Source organism: Marmota marmota, unplaced genomic scaffold (genome assembly GCF_001458135.2).
Source record: "Marmota marmota marmota unplaced genomic scaffold, marMar, whole genome shotgun sequence".
Lineage (NCBI taxonomy): Eukaryota > Metazoa > Chordata > Mammalia > Rodentia > Sciuridae > Marmota > Marmota marmota.
Window position 1 is genome coordinate 10582813 of NW_025999998.1, and position 12927 is coordinate 10595739.

Sequence of the window (12927 nt, forward strand, 5' to 3'; positions counted from 1 at the left end):
TTTTAAAATTTCACAATGAAACTCAGTATTTGGAAAACTTGTCAGCATTTGCTTCATGAATTAATACCCACTCTACAGTTTAAAATGTGGGTGTTAAAAATAGTATCAATGCTCTGAATAATAAATGAAAAGCACTAGAGACTTTTCTTATGAAATACTATTTTATAAGTGCTCAAAATCACATTATTTTAGATGAAAATAATTTTTATTCAGACAGATTTATGTATAACTTCATTCAATTAAAATGTTTAGTGATTACATTAAATCTGTATAATGCTTTTGGTAGTATGTCAATTTTAAAAAAATTTTTTTAGTTGTTGATGGGCCTTTATTTTATTTATTTGTTTATATGAGGTGCTGAGAATTGAACCCATGTTAGGCAAGCGCTCCACCACTAAGCCACAACTCAGCCCACATTATGGCTGTTTTGACAATGTTAATTCTGCCTATCCGAGAGCATGGGAGATCTTTCCATCTTCAAAGGTCTTCTTCTATTTCTTTCTTTGGTGTTCTGCAGTTTTCTTTGTAGAGGTCTTTCACCTGGTGGATTGATTCCTAATTTTTTTTTTGAGGCTATTGTGAATGGGGTAGTTTTCCTAATTTCTCTTTCAGTAGATTTATCATTGATGTATAGGCACCAAAACAAACATGTAGACCAATGGCACAGAATAGAAGACCCAGAGACAAACCCACATAAATACAGCTATGTGGTACTAGACAAAGGTGCCAGAAACATGCATTGGAGAAAAGACAGACTCTTCAACAAATGGTGCTGGGAAAACTGGAAATCCATATGTAGTAAAAAGAAATTAAGCTCATCCTGTACAAAACTCAACTCAATGTGGATTAAGGACTTAGACACTAGAACAGAGTACCTGTGCCTAATAGAAGATAAAGTAGGTCCAAATCTCCCCATGTTAGCTTAGAAACTGACTTCCTTAACAAGACCCCTAAAGCACAAGAAGTAGAATCAAGAATCAAGAAAGGGGAGGGAATCGAACTAAAAAGCTTCTTCTCAGCAAAGGAAAAAATCAATAACATGAAGACAGAGCTTACAGAATGGGAGAAAATCTTTATCTCACACACCTTGGATAGACCATTAATCTCTAGGATATATAAAGAATTCAAAAACCTCAACACCAAAAAAAACAAATAACTCAATCAGTAAATGGGCTGAGGAACTGAACAGACATTTCACAGCAGAAGAAATATAATCGATGGGCAGATACATGAAAAAATGTTCAACATCTCTAGCAATTAAATAAATGTGAATCAAAGCTACACTGAGATTCCATCTCACTCTAGTCAGAATGGAAATTTTCAAGAATACAAGCAACAGTAAATGTTGGCAAGGATGTGGGGAAAGTGATACACTCATACATTGCTGGTGGGGCTGCAAACTAGTGCAACCATTATGGAAAACAGTATGGAGATTCTTCAGAAAACTTGAAATGAAACCACCATTTGCCCCAGCTATCCCATTTCTCAGTTTATACCCAAAGGACTTAAAATCATCATACAACAGGGACGTGGCCACATCAATGTTTATACCCACTCAATTCACCAACCTAGATGCTCTTCAACAGATGAATTGATAAAGAAAATGTGATATGTGTGTGTGTGTGTGTATACACACACACACACACACACAGAATGGAATATTATTCAGTCTTAAATAAGAATGAAATTATGGCATTTGCAGGTAAATGGATAGAGCTGGAGAATATCATACTAAGTGAAATAAGCCAATCATGGAGAACCAAAGGCTGAATGTTTTCTCTGATATTCAGATGCTAATTCACAAAAAGGTGCGGGGGCTAGGGAAGAATAGAGATACTTTGGACTAGGCAGAGGGGAGTGAAAGGAGAGGAGGGGTATGGGTGTAGGAAGAATAGTATAATGAATTGGATATTATTGCCTATGTACAGGTATGATTACACAACCAGTGTAACTCTACATCATATATAACCAGAAGAATGAGAAGTTATACTTCATTTATGCATGATGTGTCAAAATGCACTATATTGTCTTGTATAACTATTTAGAACAAATGAGAAAATATTTAGTGAGCACCTGCTAAGTTCCAGGCATTGTACTAGGTAATAGTCATGTCACATGATTAAGAGGAATATTGCCACAGTCCTCAAAAGTTTATAGTCTAGTGTCAATAAGGAAGAGATCATAGAATCTTTCCCCCCAAAAGGAATGTTTAAGGTTGATAAGAACGTAGCCAGGCTCAGGTTAGAAGGGAAAGTGGCCATTTTCAAAGGCTCTGAAGCAACGGTATGCCATATAGTACATATAGTATAGGAAACTGCATTTAAAAAGAAGGGAATATAATTAAATGAGCTGGGGACAAGAAAATGAATACTCATAAAACTCTGGAGATAACTCATCCTTAAGACAGCACAGTGGAAAGGGGTTGGGAGTCAGGGTGGCTTGGATTGAAACCCTAGTGTCAGCACTAATAGGTGAGTGAAATTGAACAAGCCCTTTAACTTCACAGAGGCTCAGCTTCCCCCTGGTAAAATAGGGACAAAAACAGGATACTGTTGCATTATGAGAGAGATTAAATAGGGTAAATGCGTATAAAATTGCCTAGCCCGGTTCCTAGTGCATACTAAGCACTCAAAAATTGGAGACTTTTTGAATTTCAAAAGAAAATCGGCAGTAAGGGCAAGAGTATTAGTACCTTGCAAATTAGTACCTTGCAAATCTTTTTGTAAGATCCTTTTGACTGATGTCAGAGATACTAGTAAGTTTCCTCTTCAGTTGGCAGGTGAGCAATAAAAGTGAATAAAGTTGTAGTTCCTCAGATGAAAGAGCCAATCGTAGTTGTAATTTCTGGTCCCTGCACACAGTCATTGATTGGATACACCAAGTGTGGGCATAACCGGTGCCAGAATTAAAAGCAGGCCTGTTTGTTTCCCAACACTCCTGAGCCAGTTTAACTCCCCTGTAAAAATGCCAAACAGACTTCAGAGTAAAGATGATCCATTAAATATATACCTGTACTTTGGATTCCTGCAGCCTAGTAAAACGACAGCAAAGGGGTTGTTTTTTAAAGCAAAACTCCTCAATGATGATGAGATTAGGAAGGAAGATGAGAACAATAAGATTTTTGGAATTTAGAAGCCAAATAGATAATACATTTAATAGACCTGACAAACTTGATTCCTAAATTTTTCTTGGAGAAAGCTGGGAAGTTCCTGGTTGCATCATAGACTTTCAAAAGGCTTAGGAATGTCAAGTGCCTCTGGAAAAGGGGATAAAGGTCAGGTTAAAAACAGGGGGAGAGAGTTATAAGTCTGTTTAAGAAGTTCTTAGATCTTTCTACTCATAATTATTTTTTAAAATTAATTTCTTATAGAGGTACATGACGATGATATTCACCTGGTGTACATAGGAGCAAAGATGGATAGAAGTAGCAGGGTTTGGGGAAAGGGAAAGGGAAGGAGAGATACTGGGATCAGAATTAGAGTAAGATATCGTCCGTGCTTGTATAATTATATCAAAATGGATTCTAGTGTCATGTGCAATTAAAAAGAACCAATTTTTAAAAAGAAGTACTTAGATGATCCCTGGAAATTTTTTTAAAAAAATTAGAACCCTAGATATTCTCTGCAACCCTACATAACCAGAAAACAACTCCTCTCCTAACATGGCAGAGGCTGGAGAAGATAAAATAGAGAAAGGTCACTTTCTTGGGAACACTTAGCATATTGGGGGATGGAGTTCTGTGATGTAAGTGGGGAGAGTTCAATGGACATTTTTGGAAATATTTATAACCCAATAAAATTCCAAGTTGTTTACCTCCATTCCATGCAGAGATCCTAGAGATTAGAAATTCATCTCTGGGATATCTAACCCCTGGCAGAGGAAAGACATGAAGATACTGAGGTCAAGACTGCCCAATTAAATGGCCCAGCCAGATGATCCCAACAGAAGCTTTAGCAGTGGAATCAGAATTTCCAAGAAGGTTTTGTAGTACCTCATGGCTAAATGTGAGTGGACAGCCAAAGATTATCAGACATATAAGGAAAACCACTGATACGAAAGGTACAGACCAAAACAAGCAAAGCAATTTGGAAGTAACCATGAGTATGACAGGAGAAGAAAAGGATCACTAATTCCCCACAGAGGGGTCAAAGGAGATATGGCACCCAGGAAACAGGATGAGTTATTTTAAAAAGGAACATTTAGGGAACAAAAAAAAAAGGGGATCTGGGAAAGTTTTAAAAATAAGATAGAGGAATAAACAACTCAAATACAGTTAGGGTGATAAATTTGAACCCCCTCCCCCCTCTCAAAAAAAAACAGAGAAAAAAAGACAAAGAAATGTAGAAAAGAGTTATCAAAAAAGAAAATTGGACGACCACATTCAAAAGCTCAACATCTGCACAAGAGAAGTTTCACGACAACATCTGAACAAAAGAAGTTTCCCGAACAGCAACAAGGAAAATGGAAGAGAGGAAATTGCCAATAAAGTAATTCAAAGAAATCCAAGGGCACGAGTTTGCAGATTGGGAGAGTCTACTGAATGGCCAGATAATGGATGGAATTAGACCCAAGGCAATTTTGAATATTGTGCAATTTTGAAACACCTGAATTAGTTTGCTGGGGTTGCCATAACAAAATACCATAGGCTAGGTGGCTGAAACAATAGAAGTTTATTTTCTTACAGTTCTGGTCTAAAAATTCAGGATCACCGTCCCAGCAGGTCTGGTTTCTTCTCTCTCCTTGGTTACAAATGGCTGCTTGCTTGTTGTCTCCTTACAGGGTCTTCCCTTGGTCAATGCTGTTTGTGTCCTAATCTCCTTTGCTTAGAAGAACCCCAGTCATAAGTACTGCCCATATGACTTCACCTCAATTACTTCTTTAAAGGCCCTGTCTTTAAACAGTCATATTCTAAGGTACTGGGATTAGGACTTTAATGTGATTTGATTTGTGTGTGTGTGTGTGTGTGTGTGTGTGTGTGTGTGTGGTGCTAGGGGTTGAACCCATGGCCTTGTGCATGGGACACAAACACTCTACCAACTGAGCTATATTCCCAGCCCCTCAACATGTGAATTTTGAGGGCCACAATTCAGCTCATAAAAACCAGAACAAAGTGAGAAACCCAAAAGATTCTGTGATAGGTGAGGAGATAATAAAACTTTCTTAATTCTTACAAGAGATCAAATGTTATGTTTTTTACTTTATTGAGAGAAAGAAATTTATTTGATTTTTTTTTAAATCAACTGAAGATAATTCAGGTCCTACTAATGTCTAGAACATCTAAAATTTATGTTTAGTCTGATACCAATGAATGACTTACCATTGTTCTTCACTACCAGGCTGGTCAGGATCCTGTGTCGTATACCAAACAATGTATTAGAAATGAAATCTCATTCTTATGCTGTTCATATGCCCATGAACAAGGGTCAAAAAATGTCAAACAAGTAATTCATGGGAAAAAAAAATTTGCTCTTCTGTCACAAAGACGGACAGCAGCTCTGTGGTTACCTGAGATCTGAGATGGAGAGGAGATTCATAGTAAACGGACACAAAGGAACTTTTTGGGACAATGGAAGTGTTCTAAAACTGGATTGTGATTACTGTTGCACAACTGTATAATTGTATTAAAACACTGAGTTGTAGACTTAAAATGGGTACTAGGTAAATTATACCTCAATAAACCTATAATTTTATTTTAATTAAATAAAATTGATTTATTAATTGCAGTACTGGGGATTGAATCCAAGGGTGTTCTACCACTGAGCTACCTCCCCAGACCTCTTTTTAAATTCTGAGAGAGGGTCTTGCTAAACTGTCCAGACTGGCCTTGAACTTGCAATTCTCCTGTTCAGCCTCCCAAGTTACTGGAATTATAGATGTGTACCAATGCACCCAACTAATGTCATAACTAAATAAAAAAATGGATAATAAAATATACTAAGATATTATTTGAAAAAGAAAAAAAAGCCAGAGAGCTGGGGATGCAGCTCATTGGCAGAACATTTGTCAAGTTTCTGGATTCCATTCCCAGTACCACATAAAGGGAGAGGAAAAGAAAAAAAAAAAAAAAAGCAAGCTATTTTCATGACTTCAAAGTATCTCCCATTAAGCACTTATTATCTACAATGAAGAAACAGTACCTTTATGGTAGAGAAACCTGATATATGCTCTTTTAATTATGTGATCAAAGTTAACACTGTCAGTCAATAAAGAGACAGGTAAATATAACGTAGCTACTAAAGTCATGCGGAGAGAAAGGTAAGACATCAGTGGTATCCCTGCCAAAAATGTGTAGCATAAATCTAATCATGAGGAAATGTAAGACAAACCCAAGTTGAGGTACAGTCCACAAAATAACTGACCAGAATGTTAAGGACAGCCAGGCATGGTGGAGTGTGCCTCTAGCTCCATCTACCTAAGAGCAAAGACAAGAGGATCATTTGAGCCTGGTAGTTTTAAGGTTGAGACCAGCCTCAATAAGCAGCACTGATAGATCCTGCCAAATAAGTAAGTAAGTAAGTAAGTAAATAAATAGATTAAAGGAAAGAGGGAAGAAAAAGACAGGCGGAGTAATATTCCTGATTAAAGCAGAATGAAATGTGACAACTAAATGTGTCTTCCTGGGGTTGGTTCTTGATCCAGAAATGGGACTTCAATGAGACAACTGGACAAGTTTGGATAAGGTCTACAGATTAAGTAATAGTATCATATCAATGTTAATTTCCTATTTTTATAATAGTAATTTCCTATTTTGATAATCATATTAAATTATGATTGTGAGACATTCACACATTGGGGAAGCAAGGTGAAGAGTATATAAGAATCTCTGTATAATTTTTTTTTTTTATCTTTTGAAACAGTTTTACAAAAATATAAAGGAACTTTTCACTTTTACCTGGAAAATGGCAATTGACCAATATTGAGAAATTAATGGTGATGTGATGACCAAAATTCCACTTGTTCAGAAAACAATAATTTAGAAAATAAGTGGTCATAGAGACTTTCTTAAATGAAGTAATAAAAATAACTACTATTGCCCATTAATCACTTTCTCTTTTCCTTTCCTTCCTTCCAAAAAGGACCACACACAATATATATATTTGTCTTTGTCTTTTTTTTTTCAATATCTTTATTTTATTTATTTGGTGCTGAGGATCTAACCCAGGGCCTCACATGTGATAAGCGAGGGCTCTACTGCTGAGCCACAATCCCAGCCCTGCCTTTTTCTTTTTCTACTTAAAAATATATCTTTTTATCTTTTTAATGACTCACATTTTAAATCTAAAACTTTAAAACTTTGTGGGGTCTGCCTGCCTTTATAGGTTAAAAAGTATATAGAATTCTAGGTTAAAAGGTACATACAATTAATATTTTAATACATATTTGAAAATCTGCCTTTTGATAAAAGCTGCTTATATGTATTTTATTTATTTTAAAATGTTGCATTTTATATACTGTTGTAACCAATAATGATACGAAGATATTTTTTTTAAAGGTAGCATCTTTCTCTTCTTCCATTGTTCCTATTACTTATTCTAGTTCTTTAAGAAAGCCATATCCTTCCATGTATACTGCTTACACACACACACACACACACACACACACACACACACACACATATATATATATATCAGCATACACATTCATGCATATGAATATACTACAATCCTCCCTCCCTCCCTTCCTTCCTTCCTTCCTTCCTTCCTTCCTTCCTTCCTTCCTTCCTTCCTTCCTTCCTTCCTTCCTTCCATGGTGCTAGGGATCAAACCCAAGGCCTCATGTATGCTAGGCAAATTCTCTACCATTGAGCTGCATACCCAGCCTAAATCTTAAGTTCCCATTCAGCTTTGCTTAATATTAAAAGAGAGATTTTTAAGTCACCATATTTGATGTAACCTTGCAAACAAAAAAAAATATTATTGACCCAAGAGCTTTTAGATTTTAAGTACTATTCTGGTTTCTATATCTGGTTGAAACAAAAATGGAATGAATGTTCATTCTGGTGACTTCAGAAGTACTACAAAAAAAGAGCCCCAATCTGGTAGGCCAAAGGTTAAGGTGAGTTGTGTTGCTGTTATAATGTGTTTATAGTAAGCATATTTTATTCCTGTTATGACATATTAAATTATTTTTTTGTTCAGCATTTGCTGAGAAAGTACAAGTAGCTATCTAGGCAAGCCAACTATTAACTTCAGAGGTTTTATTTAATCTTCCAGGAATGCAACTTTTAACTTTAAATCGCATATGACCATAAAACTTATAAAACATGTTTGTTAAGGAAAGTGAAACTGTTTATTTAATCTATAGGACATTAATGTTATGGGAAATTAAACTTGTTCATTTAAATTGTAGATGAATTTTTCCCATTTGTGATCAGGAACCCACTTTCTTATAGCATAGGTTGTTTTATTAATCAGAAGGCTCCAGGCTGGGGGTAAGGCTCTGTGGTAGAGCATGTGCCCAGCATGCTTGAGGTCCTGAGTTCAATCCCCAGAGCCAAAAAATCAGAATGCTAATTCAGGCTCCTCTGGTCCAACTTTTTCTTGAAGGCTGTTCAAGATAAAGCTACTTCTAGAAGTTTCATATTTAAATACAATGAACACATATGGATTACATGACCTGTGTAATTCTACATTATGTACGAATGAGAAGTTATACTCTGTTCATATATAATATATCAAAATGCATTCTACTGTCATGTGTAACTAATTAGAACAAATTAAAACATGCCTATAAAAAATAAATTAGGGGCTGAGGGAGGGGCTGGGGTTATGGCTCAGTGGTAGAGTGCTTGCCTAGCATGTGTGAGGCACTGGGTTCAATCCTCAATACCACATTAAAAAAATAATAAAATAAAGGTATTGTGTGCCTATCTATAACTAAAATAAAATAAAATAAATACAGTGTGCAACCTTGTTCTCCCATAGAAAATGGAAACCAAACCCATTTAGTTAGTACCCCATAATTGAATAGCTAAAATGTTTCTTGCATTTTCCCTTTAAAACAATATAGGAATATCATAAATGTCTCCAGACACACAGAGGCAGGACAAATTACCAACAGTAGAATTTTAGGTTAAAAGGTATACAATTAATATTTTAATGCATACTTGAAATTTTGCCTTTTGATAAAAGACTGCTGATATGTATTTTATTTATTTAAAAATGTTGCATTTTATATACCTTTGTAACCAATAATAATATGAAGATGTATTTTTTTAAAAAAAGGTAGCATCTTTCTCTTCTTCCATTGTTCCTATTACCTATTCTACTTCTTTGAGAAAGCCTTATCCTTCCATGCATACATATATCAGCATACATATTCATGCATATGAATATACTACAAGAATATACCTATACACATACAGGCATTTTTATTAGTTTTTCTTAATATGGAATCATACATTAAGAGCAAATTGCTTATTTTATTTCACACCATTTATTACTGTTACTCCACAAATCGGTATATATATATATATATATATCTCGTATAATTTTCTCCATACACTTATACATATATTCATATCCATAAAACTTTAAATAGAATTATATCATAAATGCATTTATGTTTTTGTATTTTATACATACAATTTATAAAGCCATTTGTTTAAGTGAGGAAAACTAGTTTCTTTTATTAATCAGAATGCTCCAAGGCATAAATAACATTTCTACCTATGAATTGAACTTCTTAGTGAGGAAATAAGTGTGCCCAAGTTGAATTTTCTACTTTTGTTATCATTAATAGCTTATGTGGTTTAGAACATTTCATAAACAAAAATATTTGAAGAAGAGCTGTTATGATGTAAAAATATAGATTAATATTCTGTCTACTGTTTCCAGTAGTGTTATCTAGACCTTTAAATAGGCAAGGTATGTATTTCTTAAACACAAAACACTAAAATAAAAATGCAATATGTAGACTCATTTTTCTTTTAGCAGCAACTCAAAAATGAATTTCAATCCATGTTTTGTTTACTAATGCCCAAAGCTCACTAATAAAAACTTATGAAATCCTACATATGTAGATTTATGGATAGAAACACAAAATCCAAACTTATTATAAATACAGCATGTATATTAAATCATATTAATAATTATAAACAACCCAGAACAGTTAAGAAAAATCAATATTAAAATTAATTGGATATAATTAATTTAAACCATAATAATTTTACAACTGAATTAATATTAAACTATTTTAACAGGAAATGTTAGTATCTCTAAAATAACAAGCTGGAGTAGAAATAAAGATTGTAATTAAATGTACAAACTACAGCTAATCAGAATGCTTTCTCTTATTTCTTCAGAATCTGTTGAATTTACCTTTGAGCATGCTTTGGAGCCATGCCTAATCAATCTTTAAGCACCTTTCAAAGACATGATGAAAGAGAATATATCTTTATTATAATATCAAAAAGTGGTTAAAAATGAGGAGAAGAAAAAATGATCAGTGCATGTTGTCAAGAAAAGAAAGCAAGTTCCAGAACAAAGCCTATATATGTTCCTATTTGTATTCAAAATAAAAACTACACATGTATAAAAATGCATAGAGAATATTTAACATTGCAGTGGCAAAGATATGGACCAAAAAATCTAAAACCTGCATCCAAGTCTATTAAATTGCTCACAATATTTATATACTACCAGTGAAAGGAAGTGAGACTGAGGTAGTGAAAGAGACTCCAGTTTTTACCCTGATGTTTCTGTAGCCTTTGAACTTTTAATAATTGCAATACATTCATGTACCATTTATATTACTTTAAAAAGAATTAACCACAGAAAAACCTATATTGCTTAAAATTAGTTTCAGTGGCATAAACAGAAATCTGAACATACAAGTTTACCTTCCTCTTCTTTTTGTGAAGTTCCCAACATTCTGGTTGCTTCCAGGTTCCTGTTCCGCTTCCTTCAGAATGTAGCCCTTGTTTTCAGTAACCAAGATATGCTCCAGCTGTCAATCCTTCTTTGGCAGCAGGACCAAAGAAGAACCAAGGTAAGATGCTAAGTTTCACGAAGCTGCCATATGACACTTCTGCACACATCCCATTAACCAGGACTTCCTTACAGGGCCATGATTAGCTGCAGAGTGGCCTGAGGAGCATAGTCTTCACCTCTGGAGGCCATGCACTTAGCTTTAAAACCAAGGTTCTGCTATTATTAAAGAAGGGAAGGATGGATAATAGAGTCCCTAATTTAGGATTTCTCAAATTGTTATAGACATAGTTTGGAACAACTACTAAGATAAATTTACTTTGTAGGAGGAATTTAAGCATGCTAAAAGATGTTAACTTGAAGGAAGTTCCCTAAAGAAAGATGATGAGATTAAGATGGAGAGAAGGAATTGATTGGGCAGCCTGAAAGTATATGCTGCTTTGTATTCAGACCAACATGCACTGAGATTAAGGGCAGAAAGGACATGTTAAATAAGAAGAAAGGAAGTAAAGCAATCTAAGGAAAGAAAGAATTCATGAATCTTTCTCTATAAGCGAAATTTTGGTGACCGCTATGGTCTGAATGTGTTCCCAAATTCATATGTTGAAAATTCATCACCAATGTGATAATATTATAAGAGGTGAGATCTCTAGGAGGTGATTAAGTCCTCAGACCAAGCCCCATGGATGGGATTAATCATCTCTTAAAAGAGGTTTAAGGAGCTGGGTACAGTGGTGCATATTTAAAAAAAAAAAAAGGACAGATTGGCAGAATGGATTAAAAAACAAGTTCCAACTATGTACTGTTTATAAGAGAATTATCTTGTAGGCAAAAACACCCACAGGCTGAAGGTAAAAGAATGGATAAAATATTCCCAGCAAGTGGGGATGTTGAGGCAGGATCAACTTTGTGAGCCCCTCAGAAACTTAGAGAACCTGTCTCAAAACAAAAATTGAAAAGGACTGTGGATAGAGCTCAGTGGTAAAGCACCCTTGGGTTCAATACCCAATACACACACACAATAAAAAAGTAAATTGGAGCTGTTTGGGCTTTGACTTTCCTGTGTCTCTGACACATGAGGATACATTTGTCTTCTCTGGAGGACACAGCCTTCAAGGCACCATCTTGGTAACAGAGATCAGGCCCTCATCAGACATCAAACCTGCCAAAGCTTTGATCTTGGACTTCACAGTCAGATAACTGTGAGAAATAATGTTCTCTTATTTATAAATTACCCACTCTCAGGTATTTTGTTGTAGCAGCATATAGGGACTAAGAGTGAAGACTTGAGACATTAATTATAGGGCTCAAAAGACACTTGTCTTGAAGTGGAAAGATCTGACTCCACCAATAGCACACTATTTTATTTAATTGCAGTGAACACTCTTAAAGAGACTTTTAGGGAATAGAAAGGGGAAGAAAGAATAGAAGTGTTTCATTTGTTTCTGTGTTTTATTTACATTTAAGAAATAATGAACAGGTGTCTTTGGGTTTTTGTACACTTCTCTAAAACTATAAACATGAAAAAAGTGAAACTTAATGTCACAACTGTCAGTTTTAAATTTCTATTGTCAAGAGGATATTGTTCAGACTGTCTCCTAAACTATTACAACATATATCATTGCATAACATTTTCTGTTTTGCTCAATACCTCCTCCTTCCTGCATAGCATGTTTTAGAGACAATTGTGCACTAGTGATTTAAGTAGGTCAGCCTGCAGGCTTCAAATAATATTTTTTTCCCTTTTAATTTTGTAGGAAGTTGATTTACATGTGCCTACAAATAGTATTTTCCCCTTTTAATTTTGTAGGAAGTTGATTTATATGTGCCTAAACCATAAGCTAACACTTACTAATTGCATGGTTTAGCCACCCAAGAAAATGGATTCAAACAACATTACTGACAGCCTTTGAAATGAAAGCAGAACCAATCTAAAATCACTGAAATGTACATATTTCATCTACTAGCCATTTCTAATATTCTGGAGAGGAAATACTTT